Here is a 26,781-nt window from a genome sequence, read left to right as displayed (position 1 = left end):
AAAAATTATTTTTAATTTGCAACCTGATGGAGGTCAGTATAGATGGACTAATAGAGAAAGTCCCACACACTGCTAGAAGGCCAAATATTTTTTCAGAGCTAGATGCAGAAAAAATTATATTCAGTTTGCAACCTGATGGAGGTCAGTATAGATGGACTAATAGAGAAAGTCCAACACACTGCTAGAAGGCCAAATATTTTTTCAGAGCTTGATGCAGAAAATTATATTCAGTTTGCAACCTGATGGAGGTCAGTATAGATGGACTAATAGAGAAAGTCCCACACACTGCTAGAAGGCCAAATATTTTTTCAGAGCTAGATGCAGAAAAAATTATATTCAGTTTGCAACCTGATGGAGGTCTGCATAGATGGATTAATAGAACAAGTCCCACACACAGCTAGAAGCCCAATATTTTTTCAGAGGTAGATGCAGAAAAAAATATATTCAGTTTGCAACCTGATGGAGGTCAGTATAGATGGACTAATACAACAAGTCCCACACACAGCTAGAAGCCTAATATTTTTCAGAGCTAGATGCAGAAAAAAATGTATTCAATTTGCAACCTGATGGAGGTCAGTATAGATGGAGTAATAGAACAAGTCCCACACACAGCTAGAAGCCTAAATATTTTTTCAGAGCTAGATGCAGATAAAAATTATTTTTAATTTGCAACCTGATGGAGGTCAGTATAGATGGACTAATAGAGAAAGTCCCACACACTGCTAGAAGGCCAAATATTTTTTCAGAGCTAGATGCAGAAAAAATTATATTCAGTTTGCAACCTGATGGAGGTCAGTATAGATGGACTAATAGAGAAAGTCCAACACACTGCTAGAAGGCCAAATATTTTTTCAGAGCTTGATGCAGAAAATTATATTCAGTTTGCAACCTGATGGAGGTCAGTATAGATGGACTAATAGAGAAAGTCCCACACACTGCTAGAAGGCCAAATATTTTTTCAGAGCTAGATGCAGAAAAAATTATATTCAGTTTGCAACCTGATGGAGGTCTGCATAGATGGATTAATAGAACAAGTCCCACACACAGCTAGAAGCCCAATATTTTTTCAGAGGTAGATGCAGAAAAAAATATATTCAGTTTGCAACCTGATGGAGGTCAGTATAGATGGACTAATACAACAAGTCCCACACACAGCTAGAAGCCCAATATTTTTTCAGAGCTAGATGCAGAAAAAAATTATATTCAATTTGCAACCTGATGGAGGTCAGTATAGATGGAGTAATAGAACAAGTCCCACACACAGCTAGAAGCCCAAATATTTTTTCAGAGCTAGATGAAGATAAAAATTATTTTTAATTTGCAACCTGATGGAGGTCAGTATAGATGGACTAATAGAGAAAGTCCCACACAGTGCTAGAAGGCCAAATATTTTTTCAGAGCTAGATGCAGAAAAAAATTATATTCAGTTTGCAACCTGATGGAGGTCTGCATAGATGGATTAATAGAACAAGTCCCACACACAGCTAGAAGCCCAATATTTTTTCAGAGGTAGATGCAGAAAAAAATATATTCAGTTTGCAACCTGATGGAGGTCTGTTTAGATGGATTAATAGAACAATTCCCACACACAGCTAGAAGCCCAATATTTTTTCAGAGGTAGATGCAGAAAAAAATATATTCAGTTTGCAACCTGATGGAGGTCAGTATAGATGGACTAATACAACAAGTCCCACACACTGCTACAAGCCCAATATTTTTTCAGAGGTAGATGCAGAAAAAAATATATTCAGTTTGCAACCTGATGGAGGTCAGTATAGATGGACTAATAGAGAAAGTCCCACACACTGCTAGAAGGCCAAATATTTTTTCAGAGCTAGATGCAGAAAAAAATTATATTCAGTTTGCAACCTGATGGAGGTCAGTATAGATGGACTAATAGAGAAAGTCCCACACACTGCTAGAAGGCCAAATATTTTTTCAGAGCTAGATGCAGAAAAAAATTATATTCAGTTTGCAACCTGATGGAGGTCTGCATAGATGGATTAATAGAACAAGTCCCACACACAGCTAAAAGCCCAATATTTTTTCAGAGGTAGATGCAGAAAAAAATATTTTCAGTTTGCAACCTGATGGAGGTCAGTATAGATGGACTAATACAACAAATCCCACACACAGCTAGAAGCCCAATATTTTTTCAGAGCTAGATGCAGAAAAAAATTTATTCAATTTGCAACCTGATGGAGGTCAGTATAGATGGAGTAATAGAACAAGTCCCACACACAGCTAGAAGCCTAAATATTTTTTCAGAGCTAGATGCAGATAAAAATTATTTTTAATTTGCAACCTGATGGAGGTCAGTATAGATGGACTAATAGAGAAAGTCCCACACACTGCTAGAAGGCCAAATATTTTTTCAGAGCTAGATGCAGAAAAAAATTATATTCAGTTTGCAACCTGATGGAGGTGTGTATAGATGGATTAATAGAACAAGTCCCACACACAGCTAGAAGCCCAATATTTTTTCAGAGGTAGATGCAGAAAAAAATATATTCAGTTTGCAACCTGATGGAGGTCAGTATAGATGGACTATTACAACAAGTCCCACACACAGCTAGAAGCCCAATATTTTTTCAGAGCTAGATGCAGAAAAAATTATATTCAATTTGCAACCTGATGGAGGTCAGTATAGATGGAGTAATAGAACAAGTCCCACACACAGCTAGAAGCCCAAATATTTTTTCAGAGGTAGATGCAGAAAAAAATTATTTTCAGTTTGCAACCTGATGGAGGTCTGTATAGATGGATTAATAGAACAAGTCCCACACACAGCTACAAGCCCAATATTTTTTCAGAGGTAGATGCAGAAAAAAATATATTCAGTTTGCAACCTGATGGAGGTCAGTATAGATGGACTAATAGAGAAAGTCCCACACACTGCTAGAAGGCCAAATATTTTTTCAGAGCTAGATGCAGAAAAAAATTATATTCAATTTGCAACCTGATGGAGGTCAGTATAGATGGACTAATAGAATGATGCTATGCCCAAAAGATTTTACTTCACTAGGTGCAGTAAAAAAATTGGTATTCTATACACAGGTGGTATATCTTGCAACACAGATAGGCTACTCCACTAACTAACACACTCTGCAATAGGCCAAAAAGGATTAGCTTTGCTAGATTCAGCCAAATGCTGTGAAAAAAACTTGCACAGCACTGGCACAGACCTACCTGGCAAAAACTGATAGGAACTGATGTAACCTAGTCGTGAAAAGGACTCCAATTACAATTAGTCTTTACTCCCACAACCTATCTATTTAAGAGCACAGACCTGCCTGATAAAAGTCGTAGAAAATGCTGTAACCTAGTCCTTAAAAGGACTGCAATCACAACTATTCCCTACTCCCAAGCTATCTGTAGATTTGTGCGAAAATTGGCTTGAAATTAACAAGGTATAGCGCACACAGCAACAGCGGTGCCATCTAACACGCAGCTGCAGCAGTGAGAAAATGGTGTCGACGGGGAAAATGGCTTGGTCTTATAGGGCAAGGACATGTGACATACACTGCCAATGACACATGCCCTTGCTTGTGTGAAAAAAAGCACTTCGCTCCGTGTGTGCGCTGCTGATAGGCTGATAGATTGCACCTCCCCACTGTAAATGCGGGAAAGAGAAAAAAAAATGGAGATCTTCATTATTCCTGCAGAGATCCATCCCCTGCCCCTCCCCCCACCCTGCTGTACACTCAAACTGCGTATTAACATTAATTTTCATCATTACTGAGAAAAAATCCAGTTATGATTTTGGTGCACTTACAGTTATCGAACATAACCTCGAACAGCCGAATTTTTCTCAAATCGTTCGTGTTCGCCGAACGGCTCGAACACCGCCCAAAACAGCTCGAATTTGAGATTGGCGAACAGTTCGAGTAGAACAACGCTCATCTCTACTTACATCCCGGGTACCAAGAATGTAAAAGCTGATGCTTTATCTCGCAGCTTTTCTCCCATGGTTGGTACCGAGGAGGAGGAGTGCATTTTACAGGAAGGAGTTGTGATAGCTGCATTGGACTCCGTTTTGGAAGATGAGATTCTTAAAGCACAGGAGAATGCCCCATCTAACACTTCCCATGGGAGGTTGTTTGTGCCTAAGACCTTTAGGAGAGATTTGTTTGTTGAGTGTCATGAGTCTCGGTTGGCAGGTCATCCAGGAATTTCTGAGACCAAGAGACCTGTGGGTCGCATTTTTTGGTGGCCTGGATGGCAGAAGGAAGTCATTAAGTGGGTGCGTCAATGTACTGTGTGTGCTAGATCTAAGTCTTCTCATACTCCTGCTGCGGGGTTGCTTTGCCCTCTGGAGGTTCCTAGTGCACCTTGGACACATCTGGCTATGGACTTTATTACTGACCTTCCCTCCTCTGAGGGTTTCACGGTCATCTGGGTGGTCGTGGACCGTTTTAGCAAGATGTGTCACTTGGTTCCCTTCATCAAACTGCCCTGCGCTAAGACACTCGCTAAGGCCATTGTCAAGGAAATTGTCAGACTCCATGGTGTTCCTACTGACATTGTTTCTGATAGCGGACCTCAGTTCGTGGCTCGTTTTTGGCGTGCCTTTTGTGACAGGTTGGGAGTTCATTTGTCGTTTTCATCTGGATATCATCCTGAGTCTAATGGCCAGACAGAAAGGAAGAATCAGATGTTGAGCAGTTCTTGCGTTGTTTTGTGGCAGACAATCAAGAGGGGTGGTCTGAGTTTCTGCCGCTTGCTGAATTTGCTCTTAACAACCATACATCCTCTTCTGCTGGGTGTTAGCCTTTTTTTTGTTGTTCTGGGAGACATCCGTCTTTTGGGTCATTCTCCAAATTGGTATCGGCTGTGCCTGAGGAGGAGAGTTTTTCCGGTGATTTGGAGAGAGTTTGGACGGATGTGCGTGGTAATCTTCAGGAGGCTAACAAAAATTCTAAGTGGTACTTTGACAGGAAACGTCAAGAGGTTTTGTTTACGGTTGGTGACATGGTTTGGTTGTCCTCTAAGAATCTGCGGTTGAGGATTCCTTCTAAAAAATTGGGTCCCAAGTTTGTAGGGCCCTTTAAGGTGCTTCAGGTAGTTAACCAATCTGCTGTTAGGTTGGAGTTTCCTACCTCCTGGAAGATTAATCCGGTGTTTCGTGTTTCTCTATTGAAAAAAGCTGATGTATCAGATAGAGACGCCACTGCCACTGTTCCTCCGGTGGTGGAGGACGGGGAATATGAAATTTCCCGCATCCTTAATTCTAGACGGTATAGGGGGAGTTTGCAGTATCTCGTCGCTTGGAAGGGTTTCGGTCCCGAGGATAACTCATGGGTGAGGGCGGATGATGTTTCTGCTTCCTGACTTGTCAGAGCGTTTCACAAGAGGTTTCCGGATAAGCCTGGGCCTAGGGGATCCGGAGGATCCTCTTAGAAGAGGGGGTACTGTTACAACTCTCCTGTTAGGTTTTTTCTATTTTGCTGGTCACATGACCTTTTTGCCTATTTAATCCTGCTCCGCCCTTCTGGCCATGCTGGACTTCATTGTAATTTCTACTCTTAAGCTTGCCAGGTGCTTTGTAACCTTTCTCAGTCAGTTTAGCTAGGTCTTTTGACCTTTATGTTCTATATTGTGTGTTTGTCTTTTTACTGCTACAATTTCTGCTAGGAGGTGTCCATCTTTCTCCCAGTCCCTAGTTCTTGTAAGGATCCCTCCCTCACATCTATAGGTCTTCGTTCAGACTAGCTGAGGACTTTAGCAGGTCTGATCGCAGGATCAGGTTCCCCGTTACATCGTAGGGATCTAGCTTAGTTCTATTGTAGGGACAGATCTCCTGTCTTTCCTTAGTGCTTGTAGCCTATCATAACACCTAGTGTGAATAGTTTGACCGACACAGTGCAATGAAATGGAAGGCAGAAATGGCTGATTTTGGAACACTGTTATATGTGATATATCTGACAGAGAACCACGGTTTTAAATAGCAGGCCTGTAATTTACTAATATTATTCTGTATTCTGCAGTGCTAACAAGCAAATGGAGCAGAAAAATGGTGTACTCTGGATTGCTTTTAAGCAATTAACCAGAATTAAGAAAAAAAAAAATTTGCCCTAGCCTCTAAAACCAGGGGCTATGTCTACAAATATCTGTAAGAACAGCAGCAGCAGGAACGTGCTATGTACCCTCTTGCACTGTATGTGTGACACCCCAGGGGTCTGGTTGCCACAGTAATAGAGATATTATGTCTGAGAGCAAGTGGGAGGTTTCTCTGGTCAGGATCCCTAAACATGCAACACAGTCCGCCCAGACCTGGGAGGGGAGGAATCTGCCCTTTTAAACTGGGTCTGGGGCGGGATTAGAGGAGTCAGAGTGAAGCTGCAGACAGAGACAGAGCCTGCAGAACAAGCAGAGCAGTCAGAGTCTGGAGAGGGAAAGTGAGATCAGGAGCTCTGGAGGAGCAGTAGCTGAAGTCCAGGGGCTGGAGCTGAGCAGAGCTCGCCCTGGACGAAGACACTAAAACCGGACACAGGAGTCCGAGGCTATGGGGACTGATATATACCCAGCAGCAGAAACCAGCCGGCAGGGGATTCCAGGTCCTCTGGCTATAGAAGCCCGGAGGCTCAGTCACAAAGAAGGGACCAGCGCCGCCATCCAGGAGCGGAGGCTAACAGAAGGCCCCAAGTCACCAGCCATACGGATGAGCACCACACGGTATACTCAGGGACGTGGGCTACTTGTAACCGCTGACAGCAAGGTAGCCAGGAAGAGTGCAGATAAACGGGGAGGCCTACAACTCCTCCTGGCCAGGGGAACTCCTGCTTGCTCGCAGACTGACCAGGCCCCTTATGCTAGCCAGTACTCCCGGGAGGGTCTGCCTTGTACCATCAGTAAAGACCCTGAACTGCACCTCCCGTCTCTGTGATTCCTTGCCGCTCCTGCACCATTAGCACTGGGACCCTCAGACCATCACTCCCATCATCTTCCACATTAGCTGCCCTGAGGCAATACTTCTCCCGTGGGGAGTCATCCCATACTCGGCTGCGCAAACAACATCAGCCTCAGCGGTCTGCAGCGCAGCGGCGGTCCCCACTGACCGCAATCCACGGGTGGCGTAGTCGGACACTTATTACAATACAAATAGACTGCCACTGGTTTGACCGCCCTGGGCATGGACCGGGTCACCGCCACGGAGGACTACAACCCCCAGCGATCCGGCTCCGGGTATCCCCCTGCACAGCACAGGCCCAGGGGGCGCGTCAACTTTGGCGTAGTCGGCAGGATTTCGTGCCCGCAACCACCGGGTACTGCGTGCCTGAAAAAGAGACTTTTATACTTATCTGTGGTGAAGTTTCCCGCCGTCCGGAGTCGTTTCCCGCCATCCGGAGCCGATTCCCGCCATCAGACGCCATCCTGGACTGTTTCCCGCCGTCTTCTGCCTTCTTCCCGCCATCCGCAGCTGCTTCCCGCCTTCGGACGCCATCTTCGGGACGCCGCACGGGAAGAAGAGGGGCGTGGACGCCGAAAGCGCGCGAGATCCGAAGCTCCGCCCCACGCTCTGACGCTGCCCAAGGTCCTGGAAGGGAGGAAGAGCGACGCTGACGTCATCGAAGCGCGACGCCAGGTCCTCAACCCCGACGATTGACTGCGGAGCCGCGGCCTACGGAAGAAGAGCATCGCAAGGTAGGCCACGGTCCACTAGGGGGGAGGAGGATGCCGGACACCGAGGGGAGCTCCACTGCCACAGCCACTGCCAGCGCAACCGCTGCAGCAGTCATGCCATTCACCATGCCCTATATCCCGGGGGCAACCTGGCTACCCCAGTACTCAGGGGACTCACATACTCTAAATGACTTTAGAGAAAGACTGGATAGCCTCTTCCAGGTGTACCCCCTCACAGAAGAGCAAAAAGTGAGCATCCTGGTGGCCCAATTAATCGGGGCAGCCCAAAGGGAGGTAAAGTCCTGGTCACCTGGGAGGAAGAGGACTGTCAGAGAAATACTAGCCCGGCTGAAAGACACATTTGATACCCGCACCTCAGCCGAAATAAAGCTCAGATTTTACGGGTGTAAACAGCGGGCACATGAGAGTATAAGAGACTATGCTCTAAACCTACAAGAGGCCCTGAGAGCCATTAAGCAGGCAGACCCTGACAGCGTGGTTAATGAAGATAAGCTGTTGACTGAACAATTTATTGAGGGTCTACTGTGCAATGCCCATCGAACCCAGTTGCGGGCAATGGCCTTACAGGACCCTGACCTGGACTTTGCACAGTTCAAGGACAGAGCCATCCGGGTGCTCCGAGAACCGGCACCAGGTGGCGCTGTGACCCACAGGCGCCCTGCTATCACTTACCACCAGGAGATGGCGCCCTTGTCTGCAGGGCCTGTGGGAGCTGATGCGCAGGCTTTAAACAGTGACCCGGCTACAGACCTGCACCATCAGGTCCAAGAGCTGACTAAGAGCGTTGCCGCGCTAACCAGAACTGTGCAGTCTTTACAGGTCTCTTCTCCAGGAAAGATCCAGCTGGCATCCGGACCGGAGGACGTCCCGTGGCACCGACTGAGGAGGACCCCACCGGCCAGAGGAAGACCCAGCGACAGATACAAAGAGGACGGACGACCCATCTGCCGCCGCTGCAATCAACCCGGACATGTGGCAAGGTACTGTCATTTAAACGGGCACAACCTGGGGTAGAGGGCCAACCCCCAGGCATAAGACCATCAGGCCCATCAAACTGGCATGATAAATACGTAGGGGGACGTCCAATCTTGCCTGTGGTACTGGATGGCATTCCTACGAGTGCCCTACTAGACACTGGGTCACAGGTGACCACCATCCCGTACGTGCTCTTTAAACAGTACTGGAATGACTCGGACATAACCCGCTACCCAGATGACGACCTGAGTAACATCGCCAGCAATGGTCAGCCCGTGCCGCAGGTGGGATTCAAAGAGGTGACCATTAAGATCGGTAAAGTCGAACTGGCGGCACAGGGACTGATTATAGTGGACATAGACCGTCATGAGAGTCACCCTAGAATAACCTTGGGAACTAATGTGATTGAAAATTGTCTTGCAGAGGTGATTCTCATTTTACAGCAGGTTGCCAAGAACGCCAGTTCCGGCCAGCAGCGTGTGCTCCAAAAAGAGATCCGGGCACTGATGAAGCGGCAACAGGTGGAACTATCTGGTGGTGAGATAGGTAGCGTGAGAATGTGTGACCCATTCCCTATTGCCATGCCCCCAAAAAGTGAGATGATGATTTGGTGCCGGGCAGCTATTGGTCTAAGAGGTAGAGACTACCAAGCAATGGTAGAACCCGTCTACTCAGACAGTAGGCCCACCATTTTGACAGCACGGGGGGTGGTCGATGTACGCCATGGGAGGGTGCCCGTTCGCATCATAAATATCGGGGAGAGAGAAGTATACCTGCCCCGGTATGCCACGCTAGCCAAATTGTTCACCATCAACCAGAACTCTGTACAGGCCGTGGAACCCTTGCCTCCATCTCAACCAGAGGAAGGTAACGGCTCTAAGAAACCAATGGAGGACTGGTGTCAGCAACTGCATTTGGGTACTGACTCCACTCCCTCACACCAGAAACAGGGAGTCTATCGGGTGGTTCGAGAGTACGAGAGAGTGTTTAGTAAACACCCGCTAGACTTCGGGCGAGTAAGGGGGGTAGAACACCACATCCCCACGGGAGACCATCCTCCCATAAAGGAGAGATACCGACCCGTACCCCCGGCACACTACCAACACGCCAAGGGGATGCTTAGAGACATGAAGGAGGCTGGGGTAATCAGGGACAGCTGTAGCCCCTGGGCAGCTCCACTAGTCTTAGTGAAAAAGAAAGACAACACCATGAGAATGTGTGTAGACTACAGGAAGGTCAACCGTATCACACACAAAGATGCGTACCCGTTACCAAGGATAGAAGAGTCCTTAGCTGCATTAAAATCTGCTAACTTCTTCTCTACTTTGGATCTCACTAGCGGGTACTGGCAGGTTCCTGTAGCAGAGGCGGACCGGGAGAAGACCGCATTCACCACCCCGATGGGTCTCAGCGAATTTAACTGTATGCCGTTCGGGCTCTGCAACGCACCAGGAACCTTCCAACGGTTGATGGAATGCTGTCTGGGACACCGGAACTTCGAGACGGTCCTGTTATACCTGGACGATGTCATCGTCTATTCCAATACCTACGAGGACCACCTGAAACACCTGGCAGAAGTGTTCGAAGCTCTGGCGAATTACGGCCTAAAGGTGAAACCCTCCAAGTGTCACCTCCTGAAACCAAAGGTGCAGTACCTGGGACACGTGGTGAGTGCTGACGGAGTGGCTCCCGACCCTGATAAGATCACTGTGATTAAGGACTGGCCAAGACCCTCCAGCATAAAGGAAGTGCGGCAGTTTCTCGGGTTGGTAGGCTACTACCGAAGATTCATTCCCGGTTTCACCAAAATGGCAGCCCCTATGCAGGACCTCCTGATAGGTCAATCTCGGAAAGCCAAAAACCAGAAGCCGCCCTTCAGGTGGGAAAAGCTGGAAGAGGAGTCCTTCTGCCAGCTGAAGATGGCCCTCACGGGGGATGAAATCCTGGCATATCCAGACTACAGCCAGCCCTTTATCCTCCACACGGACGCAAGCAACATCGGGCTAGGAGCCGTACTGTCCCAGATCCAGCAAGGGAAAGAACGGGTAATCGCTTACGCCAGCCGAAAGCTACGGCCCACGGAGAGGAACCCTGAGAATTATAGCTCATTCAAGCTGGAGTTCCTGGCAGTAGTGTGGGCAGTGACCGAACGTTTCAAGCATTACCTTGCCTCCTCCAAATTGACCGTGTACACGGATAACAACCCGTTGACACACCTGGACACTGCAAGGCTCGGTGCCCTGGAACAGAGATGGATGGCCCGCCTGTCCAACTTTGAATTCACCATCAAATACCGGGCAGGACGATCAAATGCCAACGCGGATGCCCTGTCTAGAATGCCGAACTTACCGGACGTAGGGGAAGATCCAGAAGATCTGGTAGAAGTTGAGCTCCCTGAGTTCCACCGTCATGGGATTACCCTGTATTCCCACCGTGTGAAGGACAGGCGCTCCGTGACGTTCAATCCCTTGCCCCACTACAACTGGGCGGAGACGCAAGACAGTGATCCCGCAGTCCATTTGGTGAAGGAAATGCTGACCCAGGCCGATGCCTGTCTTGACCCAGACGCTCCGGAGGAGACCAAGCAACTGTGGAAGGAGAAAAGTAAGCTGTTCCTCTACAGGGAGAAGCTGTGCCGGAGAATGGTTAACTCTCGAACACATGAGTTGACCTGGCAGGTAGTGGTCCCAAGACGAGACGCGGCTATGGTTCTGGAGGCATACCACAACGGAGCAGGGCATTTCGGATGGAAGAAGCTGGAGTTCTTGTTGCGTGAACGGTTCTACTGGGTAGGCATGAGAGGAGCCATCGAGAGGTGGTGCAGAGACTGTGGCCCGTGCCACCTGAGAAGAAAAGACTGAGCCAGCCAGAAGACTCCCCTGCAGCCCATCATCACCAGACAGCCACTGGAACTGGTAGCCCTGGACCATGTGAAACTGGCTCCAAGCAGATCTGGGTATGTCTACGCCCTCACAATCGTGGATCATTACTTCCGGTTCCTGGTGGTGGTCCCGGTTAAGGACTTAACGGCTCAAACAGCGGCTAGAGCCTTCCAGCAGCACTTCTGCCGTCCACACGGGTACCCGGACCAAGTGCTGACAGACCAAGGACCGGCCTTCGAAGCGGAGGTCTTCCAGGAGTTCTGCAACCTGTATGGCTGCAAGAAGATAAGAACAACGCCCTATCACCCTCAAACCAATGGACTCTGCGAGAAGATGAACCAGGTGGTGATAGATCTGCTAAAAACACTGCCCCTGGAAGAATGCAGTCTGTGGCCTGAGAAACTGCCCGATCTGGTGGACCTGTATAACCACATCCCTGTAGGTTCCACCAACTGTACCCCGGCTTACCTAATGAGAGCAAGACCTGGTAAGCTGCCTATTGACCGGGATATGGGAGTCCTGACGCCTGAGGACACCTCGCCAGAGGCAGACTGGGATACAGAACGGCAGCAGCAGTATCAGAAAGTACAGGAAAGCGTCGAGCGAAGTCTGTCTCAAGCTAGAGAAAGGCAAGAGAAGGCTTATAACCAGTATGCTCCCGCTGTTCCCCTGGTACCTGGAGAGCAGGTCTTGAAGAGGAAGAGGCGGCTCCACAAGTTGGACGACCAGTGGGAGAAGGACCCGTACACCGTACTGCCATCAAGCCATGAGAACCCAAAAATCTGCGTAATCAGTAAGGATGGAGGAGAAACCACAGCCATTGTCTCCAGAGACCACCTGAAGAAGTGTCCCGAGCAGCTGCAAAACCCTGAAGAAGATCAAGAAAACCCTCAACCCGCAGAGGAAAGGGAAGAAATGATCAGTACCGTACTCGGAGACTTCCCGCGGTCTTGGACACAAGTAAACGGCGCTGTCGTGGTACCCGTCCTCACCTTTCTCCAGCCAGCCCCGCAAGTGCCTACAGAGGAACCGGTAGAGCTGGAAGAGCAGCCGGCCCAAGGGGCAGAAGAGTCCACACCAGCAGTACAGGAGGATCAACCCTCTGCTAGTAGTGAGCCTGCTGTGCCCCTAGTGAGCCAAAGAGTGCACAGAAAGCTGCCCAGCTTGCCCATAACACCTCCTACACCCTGTAGTGCAGAACCAGTTAGTGAGCTCCGTAGGTCCACTAGAGTCACTAGAGGTCAGATGCCCGCTCGCTGGAGAATCTAAACCAATGCACTGTAAAGTTGACTGTTTATTGAAAAATGTTTATGGTTTATGTTTGTTGCCTGTTACTAATTATGTTTCTCAGTTACCCTGCAGATTTATTTGGACTAACAGGTTATGGACACTGGATAACCGGAACAGTTTTGTAGATAGTTGCACCTTGGTGCCTCTTGTGAAGACGGCCGCGGAAGAGAAAACCTGTCTGGCGTGGCCTCCTTGCGGCCCAAAGTAGTTAGTCTACCCTTGCAGCCACGCCCAAGGACAACGCAAGGGGTTTGCTTTGGACAGATCCCCTATTCTGTGCCAAGACTTCGCCTTGTTGGGTGATATGGACACCCGGTTGCGGAAACGCCGTGACCTCTACAGACTAAAGCTTCTTGTAAATATGTTGTCTTGTTATTGTTATACCTTGTATTTATGTTTCTTTAAAAATGTGCTTAGTCCCGGAGTACTAAAATTTACTAGGCAGGAATGTGACACCCCAGGGGTCTGGTTGCCACAGTAATAGAGATATTATGTCTGAGAGCAAGTGGGAGGTTTCTCTGGTCAGGATCCCTAAACATGCAACACGGTCCGCCCAGACCTGGGAGGGGAGGAATCTGCCCTTTTAAACTGGGTCTGGGGCGGGATTAGAGGAGTCAGAGTGAAGCTGCAGACAGAGACAGAGCCTGCAGAACAAGCAGAGCAGTCAGAGTCTGGAGAGGGAAAGTGAGATCAGGAGCTCTGGAGGAGCAGTAGCTGAAGTCCAGGGGCTGGAGCTGAGCAGAGCTCGCCCTGGACGAAGACACTAAAACCGGACACAGGAGTCCGAGGCTGTGGGGACTGATATATACCCAGCAGCAGAAACCAGCCGGCAGGGGATTCCAGGTCCTCTGGCCATAGAAGCCCGGAGGCTCAGTCACAAAGAAGGGACCAGCGCCGCCATCCAGGAGCGGAGGCTAACAGAAGGCCCCAAGTCACCAGCCATACGGGTGAGCACCACACGGTATACTCAGGGACGTGGGCTACTTGTAACCGCTGACAGCAAGGTAGCCAGGAAGAGTGCAGATAAACGGGGAGGCCTACAACTCCACCTGGCCAGGGAAACTCCTGCTTGCTCGCAGACTGACCAGGCCCCTTATACTAGCCAGTACTCCCGGGAGGGTCTACCTTGTACCATCAGTAAAGACCCTGAACTGCACTTTCCGTCTCTGTGATTCCTTGCCGCTCCTGCACCATTAGCACTGGGACCCTCAGACCATCACTCCCATCATCTTCCACATTAGCTGCCCTGAGGCAATACTTCTCCCGTGGGGAGTCATCCCATACTCGGCTGCGCAAACAACATCAGCCTCAGCGGTCTGAAGCGCAGCGGCGGTCCCCACTGACCGCAATCCATGGGTGGCGTAGTCGGACACTTATTACAATACAAATAGACTGCCACTGGTTTGACCGCCCTGGGCACGGACCGGGTCACCGCCACGGAGGACTACAACCCCCAGCTATCCGGCTCCGGGTATCCCCCTGCACAGCACAGGCCCAGGGGGCGCGTCATATGTACTGCAGTCTGCCACATACACTGCCTGGCTGTCTAACTCCTACTATCACCTTCACCGCTGAAAATATGCACCTGGATTAGTCCTCAGAAGGACTGTTAGTTCAGATGGATTTATATATATATATATATATATATATATGTTGTGGAATACTTATTCTAACTATAAACAAGCAAATCTCTCCATGACACAGCAGCAGCTCTCTCTACTCTACCTGATTCCGGGGTAGACTGTGACGAGCATAGCGGCGCCCGGTCTTATATAGACCTGATGACGCTGTGTGGCCAGCCAATCACTGTAATGCCCACAGCCAACATGGCTAAGGTATTACAGTGCGTGGCAAGCAATCCGTGCATGTTTATTGGCTCTCTAAAGAGTACCAAACATGCAGGGCGGGGAAATACTCGCTGAGCTTGTCGAGCACCGTGATGATCGGTCGAGTACTGAGCAGTGGCTAGCACATTCGCTCATCATTAGTCCTTACCCCTCGTCAATACAAAGCAGGGTACTTTATGTCTCTTCCTTTTGGAGAAGTTCCTAGTTTGGATGACATGAGTGGAGAGCTAATTTGCATCTTTTCTGTGCATGGTGCATTGCCTGTGCCTGTAAGTAAAGGCTTACATTCACATTAGATTAACTTCACTGGAACTCGCCAATATCAACAGGTTCCCCTAACAACCTAATATTTATGGGCGCCTCCAACTCTCCCCAATAAATGTCAGGACAAATAAGGATCCAGCATGTCTGATTTTGGACTGCTGATCCTTTTGTGCTCTCAGAAATAAGCCTCCTCTAGAGATATCTTGCAGTGACTGCCTCATAGAGAACACAGGAGCACTTGGCAGAGCGAGCGCTCCTGTGTATGGAGGAGTTGGTGACATAGCTGCCGGCTAAACAATCAGCTGAACAAAGGTATCTAAACTGTGGTGGGCTTCCATGAGAACTAGATTCCCCATGAGCTGATAGTATAATTGAAAGTCTACTATACAACCCCAGCTTAAAAATTAGGAATGTTCCTTAAAATTAGAAACAATTAGTAATTGCACTACCAATTGCTTAAAGACTAAAAGATTTAAACCAGACTCCAATCAGACATTTTGATAAACAGGAGACAATTTATCAATGCAACGATCCCTTGGAAAATCTTCTCTATTATCACCAGATGAATGTATGAACTAAATGTGCTGGCCAAGCAGAATACCCCCTATTAATTCCAACTTAAAATGTGCTGACTACAGGAGAAACAAGCCTAGCTTTCATCATTCATGAAAAAAAAAGGCGTCTCGCACTGGTTAAAAGTATTTGCCCACATTGTGCACTTGACAGTGACTGCGAAAGTTCAAAAAGGGTCAGGAAATAAGACGATAACAAAAGAGCAGAGTGTCAACAAAAGGAGAAAAAAAAAACCTCCTCCTGAAAGGGTTAAGATTTGTGACAGCTGAACAGGCTCATTATTCAGGAGCGATGACCTCATCTGGGAAATATTTCTGTGTTGCAAACAGCCAGGATATTTCCTGATACCGCCATTCACAATTGTGTCCGCAGTCACATGACCCTACTTTTGTACTTGGCGATACCATATAAGGCTATAATAGTGATCTAGTGTCAGCCTGTTTACAACTGCAGGACAGGGGGGGAAGCCTGGAAAAAATGTCCCCATTGGCCTTTAACAGCAATTACACTTTTTTTTATAGAGTTGCTCAAGCAAAGTTCCATTTACTGGTAAATATTGACTCGGGTTTTGTGCAGACGCTCACCACTTCTCAGCAAATATCAGGTTGGAGATTAAGCTCGCTCAGTAGAGGCTTGTTTGGTTATGCTGTTGATCTTAGATAAGATCTATTTCTTTTGTAAACCGGGTTTTGTGTACAAAACATCTTATTCCTACCTAAATAGCCTATTGAGGCTTATCTTTTTTGGAATAAAAAGGAAATAAAAGTTCCATGTCATCGTGTACAGAACAGACAGTTTTGGACATGTCGGTTGTGTTTATGTCATAAGCAACCCTCTGAAATATATGCAACTTCACAGCACGACAGCACACATGAGTCAGACATAGGGAACTGGATTTTCTACTGTAATTCAAGTGGACTTTGATGCTTCAGAATGAAATCTATGACTTTACATGGGACTGCAGGTTGTTATTATTATTATTTATTATTATAACGCCATTTATTCCATGGTGCTTTACATGTGAGGTTATCACAATGTACAAATTATGTGGCAATGACAAAATTATAAATTGACAAACATATAAACACTACTCAGCTGGACTGTCCCGGTTTGAGGGGGCCGCCCCGCTACGTCAGGGCTTTGTCTCGACTTGCTCTCTCTGTACGAAGTCGTCAATCTGTATCTTCATCGCTCCATAGCTCTTCCTCTTCAGGGGTGGGGCCGGCATTTCTGCACACACAATTAAATAAACAATTCTCTTATTTTCTTGAGATCTGGTCTCCCTAAGAATCGAACCCACAACCTTTATCATTGCAGGCAGCAGCTAAAGCTATGAGCCAGAGCTAATAGTGGCAAGTAATGGAGGATTTTCTGTACTCGAAGCTCCAGTGCAGGCTCTGAACCTACAGGTAGATTATACTGATACATAGAGATACATCTGTTTATAGCAGTGTATTTCTATGTCCCTGTATTGTACAGGGAAAATAAAAGTCAGCGTTTTTTCATTCTGTAAAATGCTAAAAAATAATGAAAAACAATTACAACAATGTCATTTTAATACTCTTTTTAAAAAATAATAAACATCACAAATCAGCAAATAATGTGGACATATTTGGTGTCCCTGTTATCGTAACAACCAGCACAACACTGTTCTCAGAATATTTATGGTGATTGGTAAATGGCATGAAAAAATGGAGTGATTGATTTTTTTTTCTCCATTAAACCCATACAAAAATGTAATAAAAATGTAACACTGAGTGCAGGAGTTTTCATGAAATCACATCCACTTTGCTTGGACATTTAGGCCGTGTTCACATGTAGCATAAATGCTGCATTTTTTCTGCACAGAAATTCTGCTGTGTTTAACTGTCCAAGCAAAGTGGGTGAGATTTCATGAAAACTGAGACCACTGTGCATCCAAAGATACTGGAGTAATATTTGTGACAAGGCACATGCCATCCTTCAGACACTCCTGATTCTTAAGAGGGGCATGTGCCTCTCAATGAATGAGAAGTGTTTGGCTCCAGTATGCACCCTCATCGAGACTGGTGTGAACATTGCCAGTCTTCATGTATCAGGGTCTATGCTTTAATATGTATAAAATTTTTGGGTGTCTTTTTTAATTGCAATTTTGACATAAATAATGTAAATTCCTAGGGTCCAATTACACTGACCGATTATAATGAACAAATGTTCCTAGGAACGCTTATGTTCCGATAATAGTGCAGTGTACACAGACTGCTGATAACCCGATGAATGACCAAAATGCTTATTCGTAAATCGAAATTATTCTTAAGCAGTCAGCCTGTCTAAACATGCTATTAAATAACTGCTGATTGGCAAATACTGTATATACACAGTACACGTGACTGAGTTTTCTTATTGACTCAGTCTCCACAAAGAGAAATGGAGACCTGTCCATTTGTGATTTGAATCATGGATCAAACTTGCCCATTCAAAAAGACAGTAAATCAAGAGTAGTATTCAAATGATCCTTATCGATTCGATGAAACCAGTTATTAGAATTACAGCAAGAAGCGGTACCCTGATCCAGTTCCCAAATGTCAAGTGGTCCGGTGCACATTGATTGCAACAATAAGTACAACACCTATTAAATTTTTCTCTTAATGAGAACATAGAACCAAGAAAAGGGGGATTGTATGGGAAAATTGCAAGCCAAATAATGGACACCAAATCCCGAAAAGAGGCAGCCAGAGAAAAAAGCCATTAAATAATTGTACGTTTTATTAAACCTTCAATAGAACAAGTATCAGACAAATAGTATAAAATTACTTGTAGTAAAAAGTGGTTACGGTGAGAAGCACGACTAGATAAGGCAGATGAAGTGAAGCAAAAGAAGGAGACTAATCCCCTATAGGCCGGCCCAGACAACAACCGCATAAGTATATGACATACATATAAATGAAAAAGAAGAATTGCATTGAAACTAACTAAGGTCAGATAGTACAAATATCATATAACTGTAGTTGATTAAATGATCAATGCTGTGGAAATTAGAACAGTGGTATCCTAGCAAGGCTGAGATAAGGCTATAATGCCATCAATGATAACGTCAATGAGTCACCTGGCATATGTGCACCACAAATCAGTGGTATATAACAGAGCCATGTTGAATATGCGGTGTGCAGGCACAGCCAACAGTGGACTGATAGCGCGCCTCAATGCACGTTTCGCCTGCGTGGCTTCGTCACCGCATATTCAACATGTCTCAAGGTAATGTTGTCAGTACCATTATGCATCGTCCTTAGCCTTTATGACATTTTCATACGCATATTGTGTTGCTTCAAGTGTGATCATTTCCGGCTGCCTAGCGATACTAAGGGGCTCTGTTATATACCACTGATTTGTGGTGCACATATGCCAGGTGACTCATAGACGTTATCATTGATGGCATTATAGCCTTATCTCAGCCTTGCTAGGATACCACTGTTCTGATTTCCACAGCATTGATTGCAACAATGTTAACATTATCGGTGTCCTCAGGACGCCGATACTGTTAACAGCTGTGGCGGAGCACACAACCACTGGTTCCATTCTCCGTAACTTACTCCAGCAGGAGGCAGTCTACTTCCTGCTGGCGCCAAGCAGGAAATGTCAGTCAGTGTGATGACGTCACTACATTGCTCCACCCGTGTCCACTGCAAGACAGAATAGAAGAGGAGATGGCAGCTGGATATAGTGAGTACAAGGTTTTCTTTTTTGTGATCTGTGGTAACCATAATACTGTATTGGGGGCTATGAGGGGACAATAATCCTGTGTGGGAGATCATCATACTGTGTGAGGGGATGTGGAGACCATCATACTGTGTGTGGGGAACATCATGCTGTGTAGGGGGCTGTGGAGACCATCATACTATGTGGGGGGGCTGTGGAGTCCATCATACATGAGGAGGCACCAAAAAGGTTCAGTGACAGCCATCATGTGGTGGGTAAGAAAAGAAGAAAAAGGTCAATGAGGGCAGACATACAGTGGGACAGGAGTCCTGACCAACCACTTACCCTCACTGACCCATTTTGCAGCCTCCTCAACCACCACTCTTAATACCTCATTTGCCTATGGTGGTGCCTTGTCATGAATTTACTTATTTTACTTGCTCTATAGAGCCACTAATTTCACAGCACATTACAGACATCAACCCTGCCCTCATTGTGGCTCACAACCTAAATTCCCTATCAGCATATATTTGGAGTGTGGGAGGAAACCCACGCAAACACGGGGAGAACATAGAAACATCTTGTAGATGTTGTACTTGATGGAATTTGAACCATGGACCCCAACTCTACAAAACTACAACTGAGCCACCATGCTATGCCTTTTTGATGGCACCTCCCACAGTGCTAACCACTGAGTCGTCGTGCTGCCCAACTGAGCCACCATGCTGTGTCTCTTTGTTGGCACCTCCCCACCCATCAAATGCCTTTTTGGCCTTAGTGTTGACTTTCTAAGAGTGCTATTTTCAGTATTTGACCTAAGCCCTCCTTTTTTGCTCCAAGGGAAATGATTGCCCTAAAGTACTGAAATAAGAATACCCAAAGCAGCACTGCTTGGGTGGTCTGCTGTACTGTAAGTTAAAAGTGTTGCACTTTACTGAACAACCATTTTCAATGACCCTGATATGTCTAGTAAAACAAAAACGTACTTACCTCATCTTGCAGTTTTGTGACTTTGTTATTTCTCATGAGCTATGCAGCCTATCAGCATTATTTTTTTCTTGAGGAAATGGTGTGTGCAAATGGGTGTGGCAGTCTGTGGGTCATTCGAGTGTGTCCATTTTTTTACTGTTTAATGAGTAGCAGCTTGTGATTTTTTTTAAAAAAACTGAAGCCACGCTGATTGTAAAAATGAAAATATGGAAGAAAATGGCACACTGATGAAAAACTGTCTGCTTTTTTCTTGTATGTTAAAAGAATGAATTTCTGAATTGGGCCTAAAACAGACATAAGTGTGTGGTCTGCAGCTTTGCAATAAGATATCATGGAGCAAGAGGCTCATATTCAGGTCTACTATTGAGGCATTGATCTGCCTGTATATACCCTTGGCTCTTCGAGGGATTTAAAATGGTGTGAGAGGAAGAGAACAGAAAACTTTCTCAAAAACATCACCAGTTATAATGAATCTAACATAGTTGACTAGAAAGTTCTAGGATGATCAAAGTTTACTTTAGTAAAATTGCAGGAGGTTCTATGTATTGTGAGTAAGATATTAATGCCTTATAACTGTACCGAATTTATCAGGAGTGCCCTCAGTTTTCAGAAATAATTAAAGATGAATTCAAATTTGGCATATTTGCTTGAATTCACCTCTTGATGCGAATTGAAAGTGCTTTATAATGTTCCGAGTTCTCTCCAGACTTAAGAGCATAATAAATGTAGGGTATAAAAAGAAATTATACTTATCCCCTCTCTGGCCGTCATCTGTTTCTTTGCACAGCTGCCAACCTAGTCCTCCATGCAGGTAACTCCCTTCAGTCCAGTTTTCCAGCTACATAGAGCTCTTTGATGGGATGAGGGGAGTATATTTTTTTACTATTTTATTGGATTCGAGCAAATCAAATGGCAAAAAAAATCGAGTAAATCAACTGGCAAATCTGATTTTTTAGTGTAAAGAGAATTTGATTCACTTAGAACTGATTAGCTCTCCTCTTGACACAATCCCAGCAAATTCAGGGTGTCCAGGTCTTGAAAAGAATAAGGTTTATGTAAGCCATATCCAAAAGTAGGTGTTTCATGGTGGGATTGGCTTTGCTGGACGAGGTTGGTAGACTTCCTATTCCCCCCCAAAAAATGTTGGCAAATATGATGCATGCTAAATCGAAGTCGCATAATAAGTTAATTACTGGCTGACTTCTTTTAGGTCTTTATATCTTTGCTTATATTAGGGATGGACACAGACAGAAGAGGCCCTTAAGCAAGAACAATATATGGGCTCTTTGCAGTCCAAAAGCTCAGAATAATGCACAATTACACCTGGTTTGGAGGTGGAAATGGGCCCCTGTACAGCTGCACAGGTTGCACCAATGATATGTCCGCTCCGTGCCTTAAATCATTGACCTATATATGATTGATGCACTACAAACATAATGCATACATTTAAATAACTAGGCACAGAGAAAGCGATTAAATTATTTAGAACTTAGAAGTTAATACATTTTGCACCATTGAAGTACAATCATGCTTTCTCTGCTACCTGTGCAACTACTATAAATACCACACTGGTGCAATATCTCTAATGTGTGAACCACATGTGTAAATAAAAATATATGGGAATGACGGGTCACGTAATAGAGTGTGAAGAACAGTTTTAGAATGTCCCTGGTTCAAAAATAGTTAATTGTAAGGAAACTCTATGGAGAGGAGATCAGGCACTTATCTGCTTTCCTGTGATAATGAATTCCATGTTTATCATAACATTTTATAACACATTCCAGCCTTTATGGCACATTATAAACCCCGCAGGCATGTTGCACTGTGTGACGTTGCAATCGTATTTTATGTGGGTGGTGTCACATAGCAGGATACATTGCACCTCTTATCAGTGTGTAAATGCTGCATTATTCCACCCACAAAGTAAATGATTTACTTATTTATGGCTGGTGATAATTTATATGGACCTCAGAACTTTCACAATATTCTAAGGTATTTTGGGGTAAAATGTATAAAAATGTATGAGATAATGTGATCCCTGCTGTAAATGTGGGAACATTAGAAGGCAACGTGTGAATGCTGAGTGCATTTATACAGGTCAGTGAGAGCTAGTAATATTTTTTTCTTTTTTCTTTTTTACATGTTTCAATCTGTATTAAGAATAAAAAGTAGACTCTAACTTCCTGTTGTTTCAGGTAACAACGCATGTACATAGCCACAATGAACAAACCCCAACCCTATCTTTGGAATTGTATCATCTAATGAGCGTGTGCAATGGTTGTTGTGAAGAGAGATATTGTCTATTGTGATTGGGTGGATCTTGTGTTATCAGTCATTGTAATCCTGCCTCTGACGATCAGGAAACTACTGTAAAGACTACCTGAAAGGTCAGGAAATATGAGTCTATAAAAGCTTTAGAGGGCATTGTAAAAATTGCAAAATTATTAAACAATAAATAAATATATGTGCACACACATTATTTTTAAATAATTAAATTACATTTTATTGCATGGCTCTCACAGATCTGTTAGTTTTTCTTTAAGAAGCTTTCCTACTCTGCACTCATTACGTGTATTAATTGCACATGTTTGAACTCATTACCTATATAAAAGACACCTATCCAAACACAATCAATCTCACTCTAATCTTTCCACCAAGGTCAAGACCAAAGAGCTGTCTAAGGACACCAAGGACAAAATTGTATATGTGCACAAGGCTACAGAAGAATAGGCAAGCAGCTTGGTGAGAAGGCAACAACTGTTGCTACAATTATTAGAAAATGGAAGAAATACAAGATGACGGTCAGTCTTCCTCGGTCTGGGGCTCCATGCAAGTTCTTGCCTCATGGGGCTAGGATGATTCTGAGAAAGGTCAGGAATCAGCCCAGAACTACATGGGAGAACCTGGTCAGTGACCTGAAGAGAGCTGGGACCACAGTCTCGGATATTACAGTTAGTAACACACTATGCCGTAATGGATTAAAATCCTGCAGGGCATGCAATGTCCCCCCTGCTCATGTCAGCATATATCCCGCTTAAAGTTCACCAATTACCATCTGGATGATCCAAAGGAGGGATGGGAAAAGGTCATGTGGTCAGATGAGACAAAAAAATAACTTTTTGGTATCAACTCCACTCGCAGTGTTTGGAAGAAGAAGAAGGATGAGTATAACCCCAAGAACACCGTCCCAATCGTGGAGCATGGTGGGGGAAACATCATATTTTGGGGGTGATTTTCTACAAAGGGGACAGGATGACTTCGCCATATTGCAGGGAGAATGGATGGGGTCATGTATTGCGAGATTTTGGTTAACAACCTCCTTCCCTCAGTAAAAGCATTGAAGATGAGTTGTGGATGGGTCTTCCAGCATGCCAATGACCCGAAACACACAGCCAGGACAACTAAGGAGTGGCTCTGTAAGAAGCATTTCAAGGTCCTGGAGTGGCCTAGCCAGTCTCCAGATCTGAACCCAATAGAAAATCTTTGAAGGGAGCTGATACTCAATGTTGCCCAGTGGCAGCCCCGAAACCTGAAAGATCTTTAGAAGATCTGTATGGAGGAGTGGGCCAGAATCCCTGATGCTATGTGTGCAAACTTGGTCAAGAATAGAGATGAGCGGTGTTCGACTAGAACTGTTCGCCAATCTCAAATTCGAGCTGTTTTGGGCGGTGTTCGAGTTGTTCGACGAACCCGAACGATTTGCAAAAAATTCGGCTGTTCGAGGTTATGTTCGATAACTGTTCGTGCACCAAAAGCGTGTCCTGCATGTCTGGCGCTATTTAGAGCACCAATCATGCAGGGATTGTCTGCCACTCACTGTAATGCCACAGCCATGGTGGTTGTGGCATTAGAGTGATTGCCCAAATCGATGGGAACAGTGCTCACAGTGAAACATGAAAAGCTGGCAATTCAGCAGCGGTACACCGGTACCCGACAATTTAGAACCGAAAGAATAGAGCATCACACATAGATTAGATAGATAGAAACATGTCAGTCACATATATAAGAAGTACAGTGACAGTGTTGATTACTGTACTTGTCATTTAGTGTAAAGGATTTATAAAAAAAAATATTAGTGTTTTCATGCACCGTCTCTTTAAAAAAGCCGGCCGGCAATTCAGCATCTGTACCCGACAATTTAGAATAGAAGGAATAGAGAATCACACATAGATTAGATAGATAGAAACATGTCAGTCACATATATAAGAAGTACAGTGACAGTGTTGATTACTGTACTTGCCATTTAGTGTAAAGGATTTATTAAAAAAAATAATAGTGTTTTCATGCACCGTCTCTTTAAAAAAGCCGGCCGGCAATTCAGCATCTGTACCCGACAATTTAGAATGGAAGCAATAGAGCATCACACATAGATTAGATAGATAGAAACATGTCAGTCACATATATATGAAGTACAGTGACAGTGTTGATTACTGTACTTGTCATTTAGTGTTAAAATAAAGGATTTATTTTAAAAAAAATTGGCGTGGGATCCCCCATAATTTTATTCTCTAGCGGAGGTTAAGCAGACGGCTGGGGCAGATGTTTGAAGCCTGGGAAGGGGTAATACCCACGGAGCTTCCCAGGCTACTAATATCAGCCCCCATCTGAATGCCTAGCCTTTACTAGCTATTAAAATGGGGGACCCCCCAAAAAATTGACGTGGGGTCCCCCCTATTTTAATAGCTAGCAAAGGCTAGGCAGACAGCTGGGGGCTGATATTAATAGCCCAGGAAGGGTGCCATGAATATTGGCCCCCTCCCAGGCTAGAAACACCAGCCGTCAGCCGCCCCAGAAATGGCACATCCATAGGATGCGCCAATTCTGGCACTTAGCCTCGCTCTTCCCACTGCCCTGTAGCGGTGGCAGTGGGGTAATAGGGCTGGGGTTGATGTCAGCTTATAATGCCAGCTGACATCAAGCCCAGGTTAGTAATGGAGAGGCGTCTATAAGACACCCCCATTACTAACCCCATAGTCAAAGTTAAAAAAAAAACACAAACACCCAGAATAAAGTCCTTTAATTGAAATAAAGACACAATTCTTTATTGTTCTAAATTAAACCATACTTACAATCACGCCCATTCCAGCTGAAGCCAACGATCCCCTGCAATAAAATAAATATAATAAAGCAACATAATCCTTACCTTCCCATGGTTCCCACGACAGCTTCAGCTCTGCTACATCGAGATGACAGGCTGGACCGCAGCAGAAAGCTGCCATCCAGCCTGTCATCCCGCAGACACTGAGAAGCGCAGGCTTGCTTGCGCTGCTCAGCGTCTCTCTGTGACGGCATCCAGATGAGCCGAGTTCATGTCCAATGAACTCGGCTCACCTCATGCACGTCACTGACAGCGTGGGAAAATTCTCACGCTGAAGCGCTGAGTGCAGGAGAATTCTCCCACGCTGTCAGTGACGTGCATAAGGTGAGCTCATGTCCAATGAACTCAGCTCACCTCCTGCACGTCACTGACAGCGTGCGAGAATTCTCCTGCACTCAGTGCTTCAGCGTGAGAATTCTCCCACGCTGAAGCGCTGAGTGCAGGAGAATTTTCCCACGCTGTCAGTGAAGTGCATAAGGTGAGCTCATGTCCAATGAACTCAGCTCACCTCCTGCACGTCACTGACAGCGTGGGAGAATTCTCCTGCACTCAGCGCTTCAGCGTGAGAATTCTCCCACGCTGAAGCACTGAGTGCAGGAGAATTTTCCCACGCTGTCAGTGAAATGCATAAGGTGAGCTCATGTCCAATGAACTCAGCTCACCTCCTGCACGTCACTGACAGAGTGGGAGAATTCTCCTGCACTCAGCGCTTCAGCGTGAGAATTCTCCCACGCTGAAGCGCTGAGTGCAGGAGAATTTTCCCACGCTGTCAGTGACGTGCATGAGGTGAGCCGAGTTCATTGGACATTAACTCGGCTCATCTGGATGCCCTCACAGAGAGACACTGTGGAGCGCAAGCAAGCCTGCGCTTCTCAGTGTCTGCGGGAAGACAGGCTGGATGGCAGCGTTCTGCTGCGGTCCAGCCTGTCATCTCGATGTAGCAGAGCTGAAGCTGTCATGGGAACCATGGAAAGGTAAGGATGATGTTGCTTTATTATTTTTCTTTTATTTCAGGAGATCGTTGGCTTCAGCTGGAATGGGCGTGATGGTAAGTATGGTTTAATTTAGAACAATAAAGAATTGTGTGTTTATTTCAATTAAAGGACTTTTTTCTGGGTGTTGTGTTTTTTTTAAATACTTTACTAGAAATTCATGGTGGTCATGTCTAATATTGGCGTGACCCCATGAATTTCGGGCTTAGGCCCAGCTGATAATGCCAAGCTGGCCCTAACCCCTTTATTACCCAGTGAGCCACCGCATCAGGGCCCTGGATGAGTTGGGTACAGCGCCAGAAGATGGCGCTTCTATGAACGCGCCATTTTCCGGGGTGGCTGCAGACTGCAATTTGCAGCGGGGGTGGCCCAGAAAGCTTGGGCCTCCCTGCGCTGCGGATTCCAGCCCCCAGCTGCCTAGTTGTACCTGGCTGGACACAAAAATAGGGCGAAGCCCCACGTCAATTTTCTTTAAATTATTTCATGAAATAATTAAGAAAAAAAGGGCTTCCCTATATTGTTGTGTCCGGCCAGGTACAAATAGGCAGCTG

At 45.7% G+C, this 26,781-nt stretch overlaps 1 long non-coding RNA gene across 1 annotated transcript; it reads left to right on the top strand.

Moving 5' to 3' along the window:
* The first annotated feature begins 22,122 nt into the window (after positions 1-22,122).
* LOC141264211 (uncharacterized) lies at positions 22,123-23,839 on the top strand. Its single transcript, XR_012319832.1, has 3 exons — positions 22,123-22,237; positions 22,336-22,527; positions 22,799-23,839. It is a non-coding gene; the product is annotated as an uncharacterized lncRNA (long non-coding RNA).
* Positions 23,840-26,781: the final 2,942 nt, after the last annotated feature.

Source organism: Phyllobates terribilis, unplaced genomic scaffold, assembly GCF_046119375.1.
Source record: "Phyllobates terribilis strain yellow unplaced genomic scaffold, ASM4611937v1 Scaffold_4__5_contigs__length_816908805, whole genome shotgun sequence".
Lineage (NCBI taxonomy): Eukaryota > Metazoa > Chordata > Amphibia > Anura > Dendrobatidae > Phyllobates > Phyllobates terribilis.
The sequence above is the reverse complement of the archived record's forward strand: the minus strand, read 5'-3'. Positions and strand labels throughout refer to the sequence as shown.